This window comes from Vicugna pacos, chromosome 17, assembly GCF_048564905.1.
Source record: "Vicugna pacos chromosome 17, VicPac4, whole genome shotgun sequence".
Taxonomy (NCBI): domain Eukaryota; kingdom Metazoa; phylum Chordata; class Mammalia; order Artiodactyla; family Camelidae; genus Vicugna; species Vicugna pacos.
The window spans coordinates 15,748,533-15,771,558 of record NC_133003.1 but is presented as its reverse complement, the minus strand read 5'-3'; positions in this window follow the sequence as shown (position 1 = coordinate 15,771,558).

The window sequence follows — 23,026 nt, the reverse complement described above, 5'->3', positions numbered from 1 at the left end:
AACAGCTCTTTGCTTAGTAACAGTCTGGTCTGGAAGGCTCCCAGACAGGGGTGAATCATGGGATTTTAGATGGGAAAGGGGTCTTAAAGGCTGCCTGGCGAGAAGTCTCTGTTTGCCACCCAAATGCTTCCTTTTATTTGTCTAGTTACTGTTTTTAAAACACAAGCAATACCTGAATACCAAGCAATATTTTTATAGATTATAATCCATTTACAGTTATTATACATATTGGCTATATTCCTTGCATTGAACAATACATCTTTGTAGCTTATTTATTTTATACATAGTAGTCTGGACCCCTTAATTCCCTACCTCCACCTTCTCCCCCACCCCCTCCTGAATATGTTCTCCATATAAAACAGTCATATGATAGTAACATTCCCCCTTCACTGCACAGAGCACTCGCCACCCTTGCAAAAGCAGCCACTGTTAGCATGCTGTCAGCACTCCCCCCTCAAGTGTATTCACGTTCATATAAAAATGGACAGATATTCACAGGTCTATTTTTTTATTGCTACAGCATGGGTAGCAATACACAATTTTTTCTTAATTCTTATTTTTTATTGAAGTATAGTCATTTACAATGTCAGTTTCAGGTATACAGCAAAGTGATTCGAATTATATGTATACATACACATTTTTTTTTCAGATTCTTTTCCATTACAGCTCATTACAGGAAATTGAATATAGTTCCCTGTGCTATAGAGTGGGTCTTTCTTGTTTATCTATTTTATGTATAGTAATTATTTTCTAATTTGATTTTCTAATTTGATTTTCTCACTGACTAGTCTGTTTCAGAGATCATTTTGTGTCAGTACATATAGGTCAAATACATTTTCAAAGGCTGCATAGTATTCCATCATCTGGCTATCTATGATCTATTATCTACTCCATTATTATTTTTTATATTATAACTAATTTTTAATTTTTTCTCATTTTGTAAATTAAACTGTAGTTAACTTACAATATTATGTTAGTTTCAGGTGTACAACATAGTGAGTCAATGTGTTTATAGATTATAATCCATTTAAACTTATTATAAAATATTGGCTATATTCCTTGCACTGAACAATACATCCTTGTAGCTTATTTATTTTATACATAGTAGTTTGGACCCCTTAATTCCCTACTTCTCTTCCCACTGGTAACCAATAGTTTGTTCTCCATATCTGTGAATCTGTTTCTGTTTTGCTATAGACAATCATTTATTTTATTTTGTAGATTCTATAAGTGATAACACAATATTTGTATTTTCTCTGATTTATTTCAGTAAGCATAATACCCTCTAGGTCCATCCATATTGTTGCAAATGGCAAAATTTTATCCTTCTTTATGGCTGAGTAGTATTCTACTGTATATATATCCCACATCTTCTTTATCCATTCATCTATTTGTCAAAAATGGCCTTTATTATGTTGAGGTATGATCTCTTTATACCAACTTTGACGACAGTTTTTATTGTGAATGGATGTTGGATTTTGTCAAATGCATTTTCTGCATCTATTGAGATGATCATGCCATCTTTATCCTTTTGTTAATGTGGTCTACCCCACTGATTTGCAAATGTTGAACCATCCTGGAATAAATCCTACTTGATCGTGGTATATGACCCTTTTTATATATTGTTGAATTCGGTTTGCTAATATTTTGTTGGGTTTTGCATTTATAAGAGATTTTGGCCTGTACATTTTTTTTCTGTATTGTCTTTTGTCTGGTCTTGGTATTGGGGTAATGGTGGCCTTGTAGAATGAATTTAGGAGTGTTCCCTCCTCTTCAATTTTTGGAATAGTTCGAGGACAGGTATTAACTTTTCTCATATGTTTGGTAGAATTTTCCTGTGAAGCTGTCTGTCCTGGACTTTTGTTTTTTGGAGAATTTTTTTATTACTGATTCAATGTCACTAGTAGTCATGGTCTGTTCAAATGATCTATTTCTTCCTGATTCAGTTTTGCAAGATTGCATATTTCTAGGAATTTATCCTATTTCACTTTTTTCCCCCAGGATATCATCCATTACATTCAAATGTTCACATTGCTGGTAATTATGTTTTCTATATGTCTCTTTTAATTTATAAAAAATCTCCTCTTTACTTACATTCATGTCTCTTTTTTTGTCATTAACATTGTTTGTATCTTCTATATTTTTTCCTTGATTAGAAATTTAAAGTTAATAAGTGTTTATTGTCCTTTCTCCAAATAAGAACATAACTTTGGCATATTTTCTATTTCCCTAGTTTCTCTGCCATCCCCCACCCCACGGCAGCAATGTCCCATGTTGAGATCATTTAGCAGCTTATCTTTAATTTTTATTTCTATTCTTTTTGTTAACTCATCGATGCCCTTTTAGACAGCTGTGAATTTTGTTGGTTTCTTTGTCACTATTCTTTCTTCACTGCACCTGAGCCATCCAACTCATATGGTTACTTTCTAGAGTTTCTCATCCATAATAAATGAATCATGACCAAATTCTCCGTTTTAAATATCCAACTATCAGATCATCATCACCTTTCTTTCTGTCTCGTTCCTCTGGTTCTCTCACGGCAGAAAACATCTGACTTTATTGAAACTCCTAAATCTTGGACTTCATCTTTTGTCACCATCCCTCACCGCCTAAATCCCGCCCTACTCACGTTAGGTTACACGGACAGCACGATATAATCATTCCCTTGTAAACACTCTGGGTCCCTCCCTCTTTCCCTTCATAATTACTGCTGGAAAAATAACCTGGTTAAACCCACTTTTCTGCTTACTCTATGTTTGTGCCCAAGAAGCTTAGTATTACTGGAGAAAATCGCATTACATCACTTCAAATGTATGACCTTAGATCTCATATGGGCACTCAACCCTTGCAGACACTCCCACTACTCTTCTACGATACACGTACTTTCCCAGCCTGACAAACTGTTTCACTGCTTCCCTTCTTTCCTCAAGCCCCCAATAGCCCCTCACCTCAATCTCAGGTAGGACCTCAATTCCAACTTCATAGAGAAAAACAATTTAATTAGCTGTGAGTGACCTTATCTTTCTACCTTTTGTCTGTCATGTTGTCTGTGTTTGTACCTCACTGTTGTCATGGAAGACTTATGTCCTTGCCTGCCTCAGCCCTGCCTTTCACCCGTACCCCATCCCCTCTAAACTCAAGGATTTGCATCCTGCAACTACATCCTTTCTGTCCTGCATTGACACTTTCTCCCTTTCAACTACGTGTGTGTGTGTATGTGTATATATGTTAATATCTCCCACCTTAAACAAAATCTTCTTGATCGGGCATGTCCCTTGAGCTTTCCCAGTCCCCCGTTCACAGCTAAACTCATTGTAATATTTGGGTATAACCAAATCTTTCAAATTTCTTGCCTTCCGTTTTCACCTTAGTCACTCCAGCCACATTTCAGTCTCATCAATCTACACCGGCGGGGCTTTAACTAAGGTTGCCTTTGACCTACATCTTGCCAAAGCTGGTCAATTTTCTGTCCTCATTCAACCTCTCAGTGGCATTTGATCCAACCCACTGCTCCCTTCTTCTTTGAAACACTACTCCTTCTGATTCTGAGATAAGATGCTCCTCTTGTTTTCTTTCTACCTACAGCCCACACTTTCTCAGTCGCCTTAGCTGGCTGCTGCTTCTTTCCAGATTTCTAATGGTGGAGTGACCAAGGCTCTTTCTCTGATTCTTCTCCTTCTATTGGTGGTCCTCTCCAGCCTCATGTATGTAAATAAAATGTATGTGTGAATGATGTTCAAATTTTAATCAGCATACCTGATCTCTTCTCTGAGTTTTAGACTCATATAGTCAACCATCTGCTTAACACCTCCACACACTTGTCTATTAGACATCTCCAACTTCACACGTCCAAAGACAGCTACTTAGGGGGAGGGTATAGCTCACTGGCAGAGCAAGAGTGCATGCTTACCATGCATGAGGTCCTGGTTTCAATCCCCAGGAGCTCCATTAAAACAGACAAACAAACAAACAAACCTGATTACACCCCCCCCAAAAAACAAAGACAAGTGCTGGTTACCACACCCTCCCCCAACTATCCTAGCCCCAACTATCTCCTCTAAGTTGTCCCCACAGTACTACATGTCACCACCCTCCATGCAGTTTATGATGCCAAGAACTTGGTTAATCTCAATTCTTCTTTTTCCCCTCATACCCCACATGCAATTCATTGGCAGGTCTTGTTGGCTTTACCTCAGATTCATATCTCTAATCTGTCTACTTCCTTCTTAACAATGCTGTCTTCATTTTAGTCCCATGTACCTTAACGTCTCCCCTGGACAACTTCAACAACCTCCTTGGTGATCTTACTATCTCCATCCTCGCCTCCATAACAGTCAGAATGAAATACACACTGTGAAATACTTCAGACTCATAGAAAAGTACAAAGAATGGCATAATGAACTTCCACATATCCATAATCCAACATAAGAAGTAAGATATCCTTAATACAGTAGAAGTCTCCATGAGAACATCCCTGATTGTCACTCTCTCTCCCCTAGAGGTTACAAGCCTCTTTAATTTTGCAGTTATCATTCCCACACCTGCCTTCATATCTCCACAGTTTAAGTAAATAGTATAGACTTAAAGAATATGCATATATAAGCACTAAGTAGTTTTGTTTTTCAACCTGTGGCTTTTTTTCCCCTTAGGAATGCCTGTCACATTCCTGAATGGATATGATTCTCTTTCCTCTGACCTCAAGTTGTCTGGATCCAAATTTGTGCGCTTTGCATATGGGCTATGAATTGCACAAGGCCTTTTGACTCTCTCTGTGTGCACTGACTCACCTGCTCGTATTTCTGATTTTTCCCTTTGTCCCCCCTTCTCACTGACATTATTTGAAATCATGTATATATAAGTTGCTGCAAAATCTTTTCCTGTAATTGGGCAAGGCTGAGGTCAATAAATAAACAAGTAAATCTGACACCTCCTAAAAGAAAGAGAAGAGTTTGATATGGACCCCTGGCATGGCTGCAGCAGTAAGCCTTCTTTTTTTGCATTCAGGATTCAGTGCTGTTACAACTGACCAGGTCACCTTGTGCTGTTCCAGAGGCTAATCTGATGTTTTTAATAACATTTTAGGATTAACTGCATTATTCAAAACTGTACCGTCAAGGACCACAAACCATAAACCAGCTGCTCAAACACCTTATCACACAATGTCACCATAATGACATCCCAAGTCTCCATTTGCACTGGAGTAGGGAGGCGGAATAAAGATGTAGGAAGGTCCTCTCAGAATTCGTATTTATGGTAGAATATATTTAAGATCACCTCCATTAAACCTTCTATTTCTTTGAAACAATCCTAGCATTGACTTTCAAGGGGAAGCTGTCCCTTAGTAGGTGGTTGTGTCCGAAGAAGGTAAGTCTGTAGGATAGCAGAGAATGGGGCAATTGTCTTCAGACATGAAAATGGTGACCATGGGGAAGAGGCCTGGAGTTTTTCTGTGTAGCCCCAAGAGGCAGAACCAGGTCAAAGGGTTTAGTTCAGCAACAGAGAGAAACCTTCTCACGGCTGATGCTGGTAAAAGATGGAACGGCTTAAAGCTGTTTGTTGTTATTTTAGGTCTTGAGACAAGTGAAAAACGAGAATGGTGGATGAGGTCAACTGTGTCCTCTGGTTGACAAAAATGAAGGCTCCATTAGATGTGAAATAAAGACACTATTCATTACTTCAAAGTTTACAGGTACTCCTATGACACATTTGTGAATTGAAGATGATGAATTTCGAGTGCTTAAGAACATCACAAAATCATGATAATGATGTGGACTTTGGAGGGAGGGGCATGTGACTTCCAAGTCACATTGTCATTTATCCTCTTTAGATTTTTCTGAGGAGACAGGGGAGAGGGAGTCCCTCATGCTGTGAGCTGAGGAAGTTGAAGGATACCTGTCGGACTCTGTCATAACTCAACTTGGGCTAACAGCCCCCTACTCGGAGTGATCAATGAAAGGAATGAGAAAGGATTGCTCTATTCTGGTATCTGAAGTGTTAACCAACAAGTGAGCAGAAGTGACCAGACACACAGCTGAGATGCTGAGTGAGTCACGGCTGATACCGTCCATTTCGATTTTCCTGTGTATTGTTAAAAATGCACTTTATCTTTCCGTGGTCTGGAATTCTGGCAGTCATATCTGAAAGGCAGTATTTCACAACAAATATTCCTACTTGTGCATTTGAATCCCACATTCTAACGTGCCTTTCACCCTATGCACATGGCCAGTGGCCACTGCCTCCCCCTTGGTCAGGGATGGTCAGGGGTTGTGGAAAGGCAATGGGGCACCTCACCACCTGGAGGGGCTCCCTCCATCTCTCCCGTCTGCTCTGGGTCAGCCTGAGGCAGCTGCTCAGCCACTCTGATACCCATGGCCAGGAGTATGGGGGAGTCAGCATCCCCCAGGGAACACCTTGACCACTGGGGAAAGAAGCTGGCTTTCTCTTCTTCTCTCCTTCCCTGTTCCCCGTGCTCCACTCCTGTTCCTTAGGCTCATTTCCCAGATCATGCAGCTGCCATGCAAGCCCAGACCCCAGGCTCTGCTTTGGGGAGTCAACTAGGCTGAGACAGACACCAGTTTGTTTTACTTTGTGAAAATCCCTCTCTCCCCCTGGGCTCCTGTGTCTTCTTCATTGAAATGAGAGAATCAGGCTTGTTCATTCCTTCCAGAACTAAGAGTCTATGAAACAGAGGAAAACTGTCAAGAACTCCAGGAAATTCCATCTTCCCCACTAATTCCTTTATCAACATTCAAGTGATTCAGATAAGGCTCCCACAGTTTTAAATACTTCCATCCCCCCTTGTGTGGGTGGGACAGTTCTGCTTTATAGTCTTTCTTATCTCCCTAGTCCTTCAGACCTTATCCTGAAGTAGCAGGAAAAAAGCTACCAGGGAACTTAGTCACACAGATGGCCACAGGTCCGCTCTCCCTTCCTACTTTCCAACTATTCGCAATGACTGCTTCACCAGGGAAACCTGGAATGGGGTTTGGTCTCTGTGAACGACAGTGGCATTGCTGAGCCCAGCGGTCACGAAGGGCAGGGACAGAGATGACGTGCCGTCAGCAAACACCAGTTTCGGTCACATGGCACAGTAAAGGAAGAAAGACAGTCAAGCAGCTCTCCAATTGGAAACTCCACCCTGAGGGTCCAGAACTGGGAAAACAGGACTGAACACGCTGTAGAAAATAGCAGATCGACAGTCAGTAACAAACCTGAAGGCAGTTTAAGGTTGAGACAAAATATTAAGTGCTAGGAAAGCATCTTGATGCTTATTGACCGGTTGTTCCTGATTTGAGTAGCAGATGTCAGGAAAAAGGGGGATCGTGGCCAGAGGTTGGATTCTTCTGCACTCAGATGGTGGGGGACAGTCTCATGGTGTCAGGACGCTGGGCAGAGCTTCCAGCTCCTAGGGAGTGTGGGTCTAGGGCTGATAACTTCCTGCACTAAGGCGTCTTTCCAGGAGTCTGCAGTGGGTGGGGGTGGTAAAGCTGCCACCCAGTGGAGGTTTCAGTGAGGTTCTTTGTCCAGATTTCCAAATGCAGTCACTTCCCTTAGTCCAAGCCACCATCACCTCTCCAGTGAGTGACCTTTTGATTGATCTCTGTGCCCCACTGCCCATTCTTTCCGCATATTGCAGCCAGTGTGTGTTTAACATGTAGGTCGCATCATGACTACCCCCAACCTAAGGATTCTCACTCCACTGGAGGAAACTACAAGGTCCCACATGCTCTGTCCCTGGCTCTTCACACCCACCTCCTCCCTCACTCTCATGCTCCAACCTTGCTGCCCACCTCTCTTCCTGGAGTACTCAAAGTTCTTCCCTCCTTTGGGACTTTGTGTTGGTGACATGCTCTGTTTAGCGCCCAGGTGTCAACTTGGCTGGCTCTTCACCATTCAGGTACCAATTCCAATGTCACCTCCTCACACAGGTGTTCCCTGACCCCCTAAAGCCCTTGTGGTGCATCACCGGGCATAACTGTCCTTCCATCAGCTTTCTCACTATCTGAACATATCTTAATTATTTATTGACTTGTTTGCTTTCTCTCCTCGCCCAGCAGAATGTGTTCTCCGGGAAGGGCAGGAGCCTCTGTTTTGTTGACCACTGTGTCCTCTGCGGTATGGCGGTCCTTGGGACTTGTGAGGTGCTCCACACATATGAACTGAATTGCGGACTTCCAAACGTCCTCAAGGGTCATCAGTTGTATTCAGACAGAACCAAAGTCCTCCAGAAAGAGAGCAGCCCCCATGCCCAGAGGGAGGCATCAGAAGACACTCCAAAGATGAAAATCCGGCCAAGGGTGGAGATGAGGAGGCGTTTCTGTCCTCAGCAATTCTTTCTGATGGAGGCTCTCGTGCAGCGAGAAGCCATGAAAACAGACAGCTGTGCTCTTAGTTGATGCCTGACACTACTCAACACGCAGCGTGTCCCATCACCAGGGACGGGAACAGAACCAGTGCCAGCTGGTTGCTCTGAGGCCAACCGCCTGGCAGGCAGTGTGCTGCTGGGTACACCCTGACCATGCACAGGGTCCTCTCCCTCCCATTCCCAGACACTTCCACTGCAGCACTGGGGTTGTGAGGAAGAGAATGACATCAACTAGACACTGAGTTGGTCCCCAGAAGTTGAGTGAGGGCAGTGACCACTTGGCTGGCCCCACCACCTTTTCTCGGGGTGGCAGAGCAGACCATGGGGGTCAGCTGTGAACCAGAATTTGTTGCAGCAAGAGCTGGGTAGCCCAGCTTTTAATCTGGATCAGTGAGAGGGTTGGAGTGATTGATGTTGAGGAAGTGGAGCTGGAGGAGTGGGGCAGACACCCAGGTGCGCTGGTCCTTTCATCTTCACATCAAATGCTACCTGGTGACTTACAGGGCCATGGCCTGGGTCGGGGGGAACGGGGAGGAGGGGAAGGCAGCTGCTGCTCAAATGCAGAGATGGGGCTGCGTGGCTGAAGACAGACTCCGGCTTCCTGTCCGACAGCTGCCTAGGAAACAGGCTGCAATTTCCTGGGAGGGGCAGAGAGGGAAGAGCCTGGGGCTGATGGTGTACAGAATGGACATCTGTGAAGTTAATTTACTACCCATTCATTTATTCACTTGTTCATTTAACAAGGATCTGTAGCCTTGTCAGCAAAGTGTGGGCCAAGGCCCAGCAGCACCAGCGGCATCCTGGGAGCTTGTCAGAAAGGCCACATCTCAGGCCCCACCCCATCCCTGCCAAACCAGAATCTGCATTTGGGTAAAACTGCTGGGGTGTTGTCAGCCATAGCCAAGCTGGAAGGCCTGACCTACAGGCTGACTGCAATGGCCCACTCCTGGGTAGGGCCCTGCAGGGACGCTGAGAGGGTGCACCTGGCAGACATCACCCCCCACTATGAGGTGCTTGGTGGAGGGGGCCCAGGTGCCCCTCCTGCAGGTGTTGCTTCTTAGAGGACACGTTCCACACCTGGCTTATTCCTTTCCAAAGTTCGTGTAACATCTGCCCACTCCAACAAGATAGGAAAACCGATGACAACGGCGCACAACAGTGACGAGACAACAAAGGAGGTGTGAGTGCCTTTTCTTGATGGGTTGGAAACAAAGCCACTGAAAGCCCCCAGTCCCTCCTCTCGTGTCCTCTCCCCAGCCCGCCGAAATTCCCAGTGTCTTCCCACCAAAGAACACTGGCTCTTTCTGAATGAATGTTTGTCATGAGTCACTTACACCTCTGTGTGAACTGAAATCAATGACCGTTTGCATTTCTGCACTTTTGGTGACTCTTAAACAGCCGTGCCAGAGCCAAGACTGGTGGGAGAGGCATGTGGGGGACAGAGAATTTACACCGTTCAGGTGAGTTATGTCATCTTAGAATGCAGGTCCTGAAAACCCTCCCAAAAGAAATCTGAGAAAGCACTTTCCAGCTGGTAAAAGCACTTCTTCCCTCGTGCACCCACACTGCAGGGGAAGAATCTGAAGTTCAAAGAGGCTGCGACTGGGCCAGAGTTGCACAACTGGTAGGAAGTGGTGAGACGGAGACTTTAACCCAGCTCTTCAACTACATACACAGTGTGTGTTCTTCATACACGTTTAGGCTGCTTCTACAGTGGGAGAGTTCTTGGTTATCCAAGAAATCCCAAATCTCTCGTTTTTTTCAATTTTCCATAATTCACACAAAAAGAAATTTACTGAGCACCTTCTTTATGCTTAGAGCTGAGGAAAGAGGGCAGCCACAAGGATAACATAGCTATCCATCTGTCCATCATCCATCCATCCAATTATCCATCCATCCATCCAATTATCCATCAACTTATCTATACATCCAATTGCTGCCTTCAACCACAAGAAATTAACAGACCACTAAAGGAGAAAGGACATACAGAGAGAACTCTATCATGCCCATGCCCCCATGGTAGGAAATCAACTTGTTTCAACACCCAATTTCTTGGCCCCACACAGTATGATGCCCTCCCAGTGACAGAAATGCTAATTCTAGAGTTCACCCCTCTCTTGGGGCTCTTTACTGCCGGCTCCTAAACCAAGCAGGCTAACAATGTTTCACTGGGTGTCAGTGGACACACGGGACTAAGCCACTTTACCACAGTCCAGAAACAGCTCCACTCCTGCATTTTCTGAGCTTAGGTAACACACTGGAAGCTGAGAGTCACCGAGTGGTGGTGGCACTGCGGGAACATCTCCCATCTCCTGCCTCTTCCCAGCTCCCCACCGTCTCCTGTCTCTTCTCCGCACCACCCCTTCTCCACACCAGGAAACACCAGTGCCTTCCTCCCTCTTTTAAGGTGAATCACTCACCCATCTCCCATCCCCAAAGTTGTACAACGAAATGTATCACAGTCCTCAGGGAAAAAAAGGACTTTCTCTTTGCCCGGAGGACTTTAGACTGCGGTTGATAGTTTACCTTTAAATAAACTCATACAACAAGCATGCAGAGAGTATACACATTAGAAGCACTTGGTGTGATACGTTTTCACAAACTGAATGCATGTGAGTCTCCAGTATCGAGACCAAGAAACAAAAGCAGCTGGTCAGAGCCCCGGTCTAAGACAATTAGACTTGGACAATTTTTTCTTCGTATTACAAACATGCAGGGAACATGGTAAAGACCATAAAGGAGGAATAACATCCTACCAGAAAAAGGAGGAGGCATTGGTCTGGCAGGAGGGAGCAGAGAAGGTTTCAGAACAGAGTCCTGCAAGATGGGTGGTGTTTGGTCGAACGGGGAAGGGGATGGTGTGCCAGGGTGGCTGGGACAGCTTGAGTTTCCAAAAGGGCAGGAAGGATTTCAGCAACTGGCAAGGAGCCCAGTCTGGTCTGTGTATGGAGATGGGGGAGGCTGGGGAGGGAACACTGGGAACCTAAGGCAGGGATTGCCTTGTGAAGGATCTGGAATATTCGGTGGCTGCTGCAGAACTTTAGATATATCTATTAGATTCGGTGTTGCAAGTGACACACATGCAAAATCAGATCTGTTTAAGCGAAACAATAAAAAGCAGCATACTGCCTCAGGCGCTGCTTGACCTAGAGTTCAGGTGATGATGAAAAATAGGGTTTTCCCCCCTTCTGTTATTTTCTCTCTGTCATTGGAGTTGTCACATTTTAATACGGGTTCTTCCAAAGGAGACCCCGAGGAGGGGAAGTGCATGTGATTTGGGAAATGCAAGAAGTACAAATGGGGGTGTGTGGAAGGGAGACAGCGAAGGGAAGACAGAAAACGGTGTAGTGCCAAGCCAGCCCCCGCTGGATGCTGCCACCGGGTGTTGGAGCCCACTATGAACTCCGGAAACCACGGAGAGCACATACTTGGGCCACCCTGCTCGAGGGGCACGGTAACAACTCCCACCAGCCTTTGGTGGAGGGTGCCGTGGGGAGCGCTAATTCGCTGCACTCGGGGAACACGGCCGTCTGAGATTGCTGGGAAAGCCCAGAGGAGGAGAGGTGCAGCGGTGAGTGGCTGGTGCCCTCGGAGGGCGAGACCCACGGACAACGGGGTGGGGGGCGGGGCGCGGCACAGCGTCAGCCTCGCCTCCGGTCTTAGCGGGATCTGCCTTCACCCTCACAAAAGGCAACCAGCATTGCTTGGGGCTGGAAAGGACAGGTTTTCTCCCCCAGTAGGTGAGCTAAAGGCCGGATTCTGGCTTCCATTTCATCCCCACTGGGTCACTTGAATGAATCCCTGAGGTCAGGGGGAGGTAGTAACCTAAAAAAAAGACCCTCCCTGCCATTAGCTGACTCAGCAAAGGAGGGAGGAGAAGCGGTTCCTGCTGCAGGATGAGGAGCCTGGTGGGGGTGTGAGGGGTCCTAGAGGCTCCTGGTGTGTGGGAGGGAAACCCGCGAAAAGGGCTTGGACTGGAAATGTCGACACAGCTGTTTGTCTTTACTTGTGTCTCCCCAGAACAGACCTCGAGACAAAAACCTGGGTGTAGGCGGCTGATGTGGGAGGTGGTCCCAAGACGCAGGCATGAAGGAGAGGGAAGTGAGACAGGGAAGGAAAGAGGACAGTTCAGAGGGTGTTAAGAAGCACGTCATCTCTGCGGGTGAGTGGGATGCAATCCCGTGGGCCCTCTGCGAACCAGGGTAGAACATACCTCAGAATTCTTCCCCAAAGGGAAGGAAACCCACGTTTCTGGTCCCTAGCTTCCATCCCTCATGGGCTGACAGACTTTCTGAGGTATTTTTTATTCCCCAGCCCTTCTGGTCTCATCTGTCTGTGGACTCAGCATGTGTCTGTGGACAGGCAATGCCCTCGGGCTGAGGGGCACAGGAAGCCTTCTGCTGAAGGCGGCCACCGACTGGCTGCAGGAACCCTCCCTCCAGCGTGGACAGAGGGAATGTGGCTGGGACATGAGGATCATCTGCGGGGGGGGGGGGGCATTCCTGTGCTCTTGTCATTGCGGCAGACCCCATCCCCCAGCCCCTCTCCAGCTCCTGACACGGACACTTTTTTAAGTATTTAAATTCCTCTCTCTGTTCCCAGGTGCCCCCGGCTCCTCTCATCCCACTATCTGGACCTCTGCATTGGCCCTGGATGTATGTGTTCTAGGATGGAAAGTGTAGTCCTCTGACAAATGCCCACATTAAAATAGAACCAAGAAATAAAGGCTTGCAGAGGGGAGTGTCAAATGTTAATCCAAAATCGTCCCTGGGAGGGGAAACGGCAGGTATGTGGACAGAAATTATGTGACTCTAGAGGCCAGTTCAGGTGTCCCAGAGGGCCTCGGGAGAGTGCAGCCTCCAACAAAGGGTGTTATTTAACCGGAGAGGCTTTGCTAAGGCAGGAAACGGAGGGTGAGCATTCCACCCCGGCAGAGACAGGGAAGTGAGAACCACCACCAGATCACCTCCTCAGAGACGCCCTCCTGACTTGCCCCGACCCCTCCTCCCAGTGCGAGTTTGATGATGTTCCCTGCCTCCTCCTTTGAGCCCCACAGGGCACAATCTCAGCAAGGAACTGCAGGCCTCATCTATTACATGCATTTATCTGCATGACTGTTTCTCCCCTTCTTATACGCCTGCAATTAGTACCGAAGTCACTGCTCTCAAACATTCAAATGATAATTTTTTAAAAAATATGATTAACAAGAACAAAAACAAAAAAATAGCAAACACACACACACAAACAGCACATATAAGAAATTCCATTTGCATTCTTAAATGCATTCTTGTCCTGGGTTCTCTAAGAAGCCTGCGTAAGTTGACAATTTATCCGAAACCCAGATGCAAACACAAATGCTGTCACAGTGAAAAGCCACTTGCTGCCATTTGGAGGAGAGGAAGTGGGTGGAAATTCCCAGGAATTCCCTGGGTGAATCCCACAGCAGCAGTGCCTGGAGGAGACCCACCCCAAATACAGCAGGTGCAGCTGGCCCCGGGCAGGAAAGCATTCCTGGGCTGCTCTTTTCCCTGGGCCAGGAGGGGCTCTGCCTCATACCGTGCTGTCTCTTTTCTGCCTCCCAGATCCGTGTAACGTGCTCTGAGCTTTTATTTTTTTCCTCTTAAAACTCCATGTGGTAAAATGAGAAGGCAATTACTGACCCCTCCCCCTCCCCCTACTTGCTTCAGCCAATGCCAGCCAAGGACACATTTTCGGCTTTTTCCGTGACTGCTCCACGCACATACTGAACACACTGGGCACCCAGGCAGAAAGCTCCTGCAATGAGAGCCTGACCAGTTAAAGTCCACCAGGGCAGGACGGCTGAGAATGCCTGACACACAAGAGCTCAGCCAGGAGACGGAGCTGATGCAAACCGAGCCTGGTGAGTATATCCCACTGGCCACTTCTAATGCTGGAAAGATGGCACCCCCCGTACACGATCCCTTCTGGAATACGGTGGGAAATAGAAGAAGAGATAATTACGATAATTACACAATGTTAGTTACATACGAAGACATTCAGTCTTTACATATGGCGTGTATTTTCGGAAGAGTCGGGGACTTCCAGTGTGTGGCATACACTTATTATTTGAATCTTTCTGTACTAGGATTTGCTAAGAAGTGGAGAAAAGATGGGATCATTCAATAAAAGGTGTTAGAGAGAAACAGTATTATACTCCGACAGCATACCCTGCACAGAAATAGACTCACAGAGGATTAAGAGGGTACATTTTACAGCAAAGGCCTTCATAAGCAAGAAGCAGACTCCTAAGAGCTGTAGCAGTGGAAAATTGAGAAATTTTGTCTCATAAAAATGAAAGGCTTCTGAAACAACAATAAAAATATACTGTAAACAAAGTTAGATGATAAAAGTTATGAGCAGAAGAAATATTTGCAATATATATAATACAAAAGGGGTTATTAGCCAGAACAGTTGTGTGTGTGTGTGTGTGTGTGTGTGTGCACGTCTACAAGTGTGTGTTTCAGATCAGTAAGAAAAAGCTGTTATGATAGAAAAGTGGACAAGAGATAGGAGTGGGCGCTTCAGATGCAGATGTATAAATGGCCAAATACCCATGAAAACACTCTAGACTTCAGTCATAGTCAAATAATGAAGATGAGGGATCATTTGACACACACAGAATTGGAAAAATCAGAAAGACAGATCTGTCCATAGACCTTCTTAGTTGCCCAAAAATATTCAATCCAGCGAGTTTTCAGCAGGAAATTAATTTATGGAATCTCCAGAATGGCTACAGAGATGGAACTGCAGGATGTTGTGCTGGAACAACACCAGGCCACACCATGGGAGCTGTTCTAGCTAGGATACCGCTGATACCCACACTTGATCCACCCTCTGCAACTTGCACCAGGGATGCTGGGCACTGGACTCCAGCAGCTCTGCCTCTGACACGCCTAGTTCTTTGAAAAGGTTAATAAAACTGATAAACATCTAACCAGGCTGATCAAGAAAAACACCAGAAGACATAAATTACGAATATCAGGTATAAGAGAGGTGATACGACCACATTCGCAAACATTTAAAAGATAATAAGGGAATACTCTGAATAATTCAATCCCTATTCATTTGACAACATAGATGAAATAGACACATTCTTTTGAAAGACACAAGCTGCTGAAGCTCACGCAAGAAGAAACATAACCTAAACAGTCCTGTACCTTATAAAGAAATTAAGTTAGTAGTTAAGTCTCCCCCCGCCCCCCAAAATCCAGGCCTGGATGTCTTCACCAGTGAATTCTATCAAAAATTTAGGAAGAAATAACATGAACTATACACAAATCCTGAGAGATCACAGAAGAGGAAGGAATACTTTCCAACTTATTTTATGAGGTCAGTATCATTCTGATACCAAACCAGACTGATTTTACAAGAAAAGAACATTAGAGACCAATAGTCCTCATGAACGTAGACACAAAAATCCTCAGCAAAATATTAGTAAAATGAGGCCAGCAATATACATAAAAAATAATATATTATGACTGAGCAGGATTCATCCCAGGAATGCAAGTTTGGTTCTGCATTTAAAAATCCATCGCTGTAATTGACCACTGTAGACTAAAGAAGAAGAGCCGTATGATTATAGATGCAAGAAAAGCATTTAACAAAATTCAACATTGATTTATAGGCAAAAGCTCTCAACAAACTAGGAATTAACTGCAACCAGATCAAAGGAATCTGCAAAAATCCTTCAGCTCACGTATACTTACTAGTAAAGACTGAATATTTTCCCCCTAAGATTGGACCAAGGCAAACATGTCTGCTCTCCTCGCTCCTGCTCGCCGTTGCACTGGAGATCCTAGCCAGTGCAGCTGGCATCTGTACTGGAAGGGAGAAATAATAAACTGTCTCTAAGAACAGAGTACGTGCTTTGTCTCTATAGGACATCCAAAATCATCTACAAAAAAGTTACTAGAACGAGTAAGTAAGCTTAGCAATGTTGTAGGAGACGAGGTCAATATAAAAAATCAATCATATTTACATATGCTAGCAATGAACAATTAAAACTTGAAATTTCAAAAAGTACCATTTTGATAGCAGCAAAAAGATAAGAAACTTATTACAAATTTTACAAATTATGTTCAGAACAGGTATGCAGGTAAGTACAAAATGCTGATGAAAGAAACAAAAGAGGACCTAAGTAAACAGAGTTATATCATGTTCATGTATTGGAAGACAGTATAGTTTAGTTGTCAGTTGTCTCTAAGTTGATTTACAAATTCAGTGCTATTCCAAACAAAATTCCATTAGGCTTTTATTTTAGAGATTGACAAACTGATGCTAAAATGTACATAGAAGAGCAAAGGAACTAGAAAAACCAAAACAAGTTTGAAAAGAACAAGCCTGGAGGATTCACACTACTGGATTTCAAGACTTACTATAAAGCTACAGTGATTTTAAAAAAAGAAGAGATAAATAAAAGGAGAGATGCAAAGATCAATGTAACAGAATAGAAAGTCCAGAAATAGATCCATGCATATGTGCTTGATTGATTTTCGAGAAAACTAAAGGCCATTTACTGGAATAAGGAGAGTCTTTTCAGCAGTTGAACATTCATTTGCAACAAATAACAAACAAAAAACCTTGACCCAGTGGACAGAAGAACTGGACAGCCTTACCAAAGGACATACATAGACAGCAAATAAGCACATGAAAGGATACTCAATAGGGAAATGAGCATTAGAATCATCAGGTGCCCTTACACACCAACCAGAAGAGAAGAAAAGGAGGAGGAGGGAGAGGAGAGGAGGAGAGAAAACACCATTTATATCAAGTGCCGCTGAGGATGTGAGGAAGCTGAGACTCCCATTCTTTGCTTGTGGGAATGTGAAACAATACAGACACTTTGGAAAACAGTTTGGCAGTTTCCTATAAAGTTAAATACACTTACCATCTGACTCAGCAGTATCACTCACAGGTGTTTACTCGAGTGAAATGAAAGCTATGTTGACACAAAACCCCATTTATTCATAATCATCAAAAACTGGAAAGAACTCACATGTTCTTCAATGGCCGAACAGATAAACAAACCTTAGTTCCTCAAACTTGGCAATAAAAAGAAATGAGCTATTTATACACACAATATGGATGAATCTCAAATGCATTACGCTACAATAAAAGCCAGACTCAAAAATGCACACACTTTATCATCCCACTTATACGGTAACTTGGAAAAGGCCAAACTGTAGGAATAGAAAACATACTAATGGCTGCCAGGGGCTCGATGTGATAGAAAGGTTGGATGCAAAGGGGCCTGGGTATATTGTTAGGGGTGATGGAACTCTGTTTTTTATCTTAATTATGGTGGTAGTCACATGATTGTATGCATTTACTAAATTTCAAGTAACTGTTCAAGAAAATAAGTAACTTTTACTATATGTAAATTTTATCTTAAAAATGAAAAAAAAAAAGAAGTTGAAGACCACAGTCTGACCAATTTCATGGTAATAGGCTGTCAGTATCCCACAAAGCAGGGTCAAGGGGATTCAGAGGCACTGTTAGCCAGAGCATCAGTTAGTGAATGCTGCTTGAAAGGCAACTTGATAGTCTATCTTAAAATTTTAAAACGTGTACTCCTTAAAACAGGCAATTACACTTCTGGAATGTATCTTACAGACGTCCTTGAACAAGTATACACTGGTAGAATCAGACCTGCAGGGATGCCCACGTGGGACAGCCCACCTGGTCCCCCCAGCTTGGGGACAATCAGGAAACGTCATCCTTGCTGTGGGTCCTGGGGAGGCAGATGCTGTGGTTGCCCCACTCATATCCTCTTGGGTCTTACTAGATTAGTGCACACAGAACAGTCTTCCAGTTGCCTGAAAACTTCCTCTGGCTTGACCTAAGACCGCTACTCCCAGCAGCCCTCAAATAATGACTTCTCGGAGTTGGTCCAGGAAACAGGAAAACAGGAAAAAGTACCTGTTTTCTCTTAGGGGGCTAACTCTGAGGCATCCTTTCTACACTGATTCCCAGAATTCCTCACCGGGACTAAACTTCGGCTGTCAAAGATGGTGACTGCCTTGGTAACACATCTGTTACTTACTTCCTTCTCTTCCCTGCTTGATTCTCCTCTCCTGGGATTATGTCTCAAACAAGGCGATTTTGCTTAAAACCTTGAGTTTGCTTCAGGGGGAAACCACACTAAGACAATTGGGTCCTCCTGGAAGAAAGGCAGTGATGGTGGCACCACCCATTAGTGGCTTCCTGTTGGGTGAGCATCAATGAAGGGACCAGAGAGGAGGAAGTGACAACTGTTCAAGAGTCCCATGTGTGACCCATGCAGTCTGGAGGAGCAGAAGGTGGACAGATTTTTGCATGAGTACAGCCTTGTGCCAGTGAATGTAAATTATTGCTGTTGTTGGGACCCCCAACATGGTTGCTTACATGGTTGACGGTGGGACAAAAACACATGCCATGTTAGAGTTTCTCAAGGTCCCTGCTTTAAATAAGACTAAGACAGCTGAACTTGTGGGTTACTGAAGGTGTGCTTTTCACAAGCACCATCAGTCACTGCCCAGAGATTTAAATTTCACAAATGGAATCTGTAGCCTGTGAACTGCTGTTTAAGTTGGATATTAATAATTTGTGCCCCTTCCACTACCAAGGAAAAGTTTTGAGAAATTACTGCTTATGTTGTGAATTTTAGAACCTCCTGGGTCAATTCATCTTCTAAAGTTAACCGGTCAAAGCAGCTGCCGTTCGAGACATCAGAGATTAACTCTTCATAACCCACAGTGGGCTGGCTCCAAAGACAAGACATGAGTTTCCAGCCTACCTGGGCATGTCCGATTCAGATCACTTTCTTTCACACACAGCAATCGTTGCTGAATCAGTTCAAGCCAACTGGACTCATTATGAAGACTATCCTTTCTGGAAGGTGACACAAGGTCAAGTAAGACAGCCCTTGAAGACTCTTCTGAGTGTCTGCAAGTGCACTGTGTTGTTACTCCTGGCAATATCAGAGCGTGAGGCACAGCAGGGGTCACCTAGTTCTCACCGGATCAGAGGTGGCAGAGACACCTGCAATGCTGGTCTCATATTACATTGGGCTAAGCTTCTGTGAGAGACAGCCTACAGGATGATCAATTAATACCACTAATCATGTGGCTTGACAGCGTAGCCTGTGCCGAGTGACAGGTGCCTATATAGGTGTGAGTGGGCGGCAAGTAATGAAACTTGTCTCAGCAACTCAGTTTATTCATAAACTATAGAAATACCTTATCTTCTCCTTAAAAGTGATTAGAAAATTCTGTATGACTGTAGAAGACAATTTTTGTGATATGTTGACCCTATAACTCATCCAGGTGTTGCTCATTTGGTAATATGCCAGGGGGGGTTGGAAAAGATTCTAACATTTAATATGACTGATCAAAAGATTTTGATGAGAAATCCATACAGATTTCTGCAAAATGAGTGCAAAGGAAGAATTTCTTGATGTACATCTATCCTGATATGAATCAATATATATTTATCCAGCTCTTAAGTTTGAGAAAGGATGCCAAGTTCTTGTTAACTGTAGTCTCAAGCAAATATTAGACTTATAAAATGTGAAGGTGTGTGTGACCACTGTATTACCAAGTGTAAACCAAGAACTTTCAGGAAGACCCAGACCTTTAAGAAAGGTCATTCAGCAGCTGGGTCTGCTGGGACAGAGGGAGGCAGATGATCGCCCGATCTCAGCAGCTCTCCTTTGAAAAAATTATCTTGTTTCCCCTTAATTACAAGTATCTTTGCTTATAAAAGATCTGGATGATTTCACCCGTATGTATGCACTGGAAGCAGAGCAGGTTGAAGGGGGGAGGTGCCCAACTGTAAAAATTCAGACAGGCTTGGGGTGGGACCCACAGAGAACCCAGAAACTCAGGCTTGCAGGAGACAGAGAAGGCTGGGGAAGAACGGGGGAAATGAGGGCTGAGGTGAAGGACAGGGCTCCGGGGCAGGGGTTTGCCAGGGTGACCCAGACTTTGGCAGACTTCAAGAGAGTCCAAAACAGCAGCGGCAGTAGGTGGTGCTCTCAGCAGGGGAGGGCTGAGCACGCGTGGAAAGGAGTCCTCTGACCAGGCTAGCTCACCCCTGCTCAAGCCGCAGTGCACGGGGCCATGTGGCTCCTCTCCACAGCGAGGCTGCTCTGGGCCTGAGCATTGCCAGGGCTCAGGCCAAGAAGGCTGAAACCTAGCACCAGGCTATGGGCAACAGAGGGTGGCTGGCTGGCCCAACACGATGGTACGAGTGAAAGGCTGACGCAGGGAGCCCTTTGGTGGCCAGAGGAGTCATCACAGCAGATACCAGGCTTGTGGCTCAGCAGGAGCAATTCCAACCCCACGTGCTGGGGCTGGGCTGCTGAGATGCTGTTTGCTATAAAGCACATCCCTGACTGGCCAAGGGATATGCCTTGCATCTTGAAGGATGCAGCCTTCAGCTAAGAAGCCCAGGTACAGCCCAGATGCACGCAGGGCTGTCTAATAAGGCAGCTACCATGTAGCATGCTGCCCCTCAGAACTCGTCCCTGCCTTGCTCTGCTCCCTCCGACAGCCTCGACCGCGCCGGTCCCTTTACTTTCCCTTAGGAAGCCCCATCGCTCTCCCCTCTCAGGCCTGTCCGCCTGTGTCCCCTCTGCCTGGGCTGCTCCTCCCCTGGGGTGGACATCCTCTGTGCTCACTTCCTCATTTTATTCCAGTTGCTGCTCAAATAAACTTGAAAAAGTTCTTTCCAGACCATTCTTACTAAAATAGCACTTTTCTTTCTCTAGCCTCTTACACCCTGGATTTATCTGTTTTGTTTTGTTTTTGTTTTTTGTTCTAAATAGCACTTATATTCCTTGATACTGTATCATCTATTTATTGCACACAATCTATCTCCCCACTGTAATAGAAGCACCTGGGGGGCGGAACCAACATGGCCATCGTATCTTCAATGTGTAGAACCAGACTTGGTACAGAGAGGTGCTCACTAAGTATTAATTGAAGGAATGAATGAATGACTGAATGAGCACACTGTACTAGTGCCCACCATATGGGGTGAGTGGCTGTGCTGGTCCCCACCCACCCTCAGGTGACGTGATCAGCACAGGTAATTAAGTCGGGTTGCCTAAGGCTGCCAGTGGCCCTAAGAGGAGACTACACGACTCCAGAGAACTTGGGGCTGCTGGGTGTTGTGGATAGAAGCTTTCAGCTCACAGTGACTCTTCCCACTGCATGGGTCTCTCCCCAGCTGGGTGTCCCCACCTCCTGGGCACAGTGGCAGCCACGATGGACACATGCACTCCCAGACCTCCCACAGGGGCTGGAGACCCGTAGGCTTCTGGGCAAGTGGCAACCCTGAAAGCAACCTGGGGACTGCACCCCCAGGAGACAAAACCCTCTACTTTGTATTCTCAGTAAGAGTCAAGAGGACACTGCACTGTTGAAAAGGGAGGAATTGGAAATCAGGATAGATTGCTTTCTGATGAAAAACATGAGTTCCTTAATTTAGAAAACCATCCCGGACAGCAGAAGAGCACAGCGGATAAGGCAGAAAAGAGACTCACTGACTCTGAAAGACGGTTTGATAAATTATCTGATTACTCAGAAAGGGAAAAAGGTTTTCTGTAAGTGTAAAAAGATTGAGATCGTGAGCAAAAAGATAAAGAGTCATGAAAAACTGATTCAGGAGGTGTCATAAAAGCTATTTCCCTGAGCTGGAAAGACTAGCATCTCTAGATTAAAAGGGTTTAACAAGTATCAGAGAAATTAATATGAAGAAGGAATACATACTTAGAAATACCCTGGAACATTTTCTTAAATTTAAGACTAAGTTAAAAATCTTATGAGTAACCATGTAGATAAAATGATCAAGTTGGCAACACACTTCTTTTCTGCAACTGGGAAGATCAGAAGCAAATGAAACCACGTTGCAGTTGGCAATAGAACAATTCCAGGGCAAGGCAAATGGGAGAGGAGTTCCCAGACAGACAAGGTGCCAGGAAGGCTGCAACTCACTTATCTTTCTTCATTCTGTTTTCTCAAGAAGCAGGCCAGCGATCTTAGAAACAAATCACAGTACAGAACACAAGCACGAGGAAAATGACACAGGGAAGAAGTGTGGCGAGCAACGACAGAGTTAGAAGTTAAAATTATTGTCTGACTAATTAGTTAAACATTTAAATACAATATGAAGTGCAATTAATTATTTAATTCTGCACGGAAACAATGCAAATGTAAAGATAACCATGCAAAGAAAAAGACTGGTAATTAAGCAATATCATTAAAGCCAAGGTTATACTAAGAAGATCTTGGGAAGTTGGAGGGGGACGTGGGTGGGAAAGGTAACTCTCATGTCCATGGAGAGGGTCCTGCGCCTGTAGCATTCCTGACACTGATAAAAGCGCATAGGAGCAACTATTTTTTTTTTTTGAAGGACAAGGGTAAACATTAACCCAGTAAAAACAGAATTCCCAACTTCCAAATCACTTGGGCAAAAAGCAAATCCACAAAACGTTTGGCCAAAGATAGGAAGGAAAGAAGCAGGGAGGCATAAAAAATCCACAGCAGCTTACATAAAGCTGAGATGAAATAAGACCAGTGATGTCCATCTTCACAACAAACATTAGAACAAATAGAAGCAAAGACTCCGAGGCTGCATCTGAACACAGGTGGTTTACAG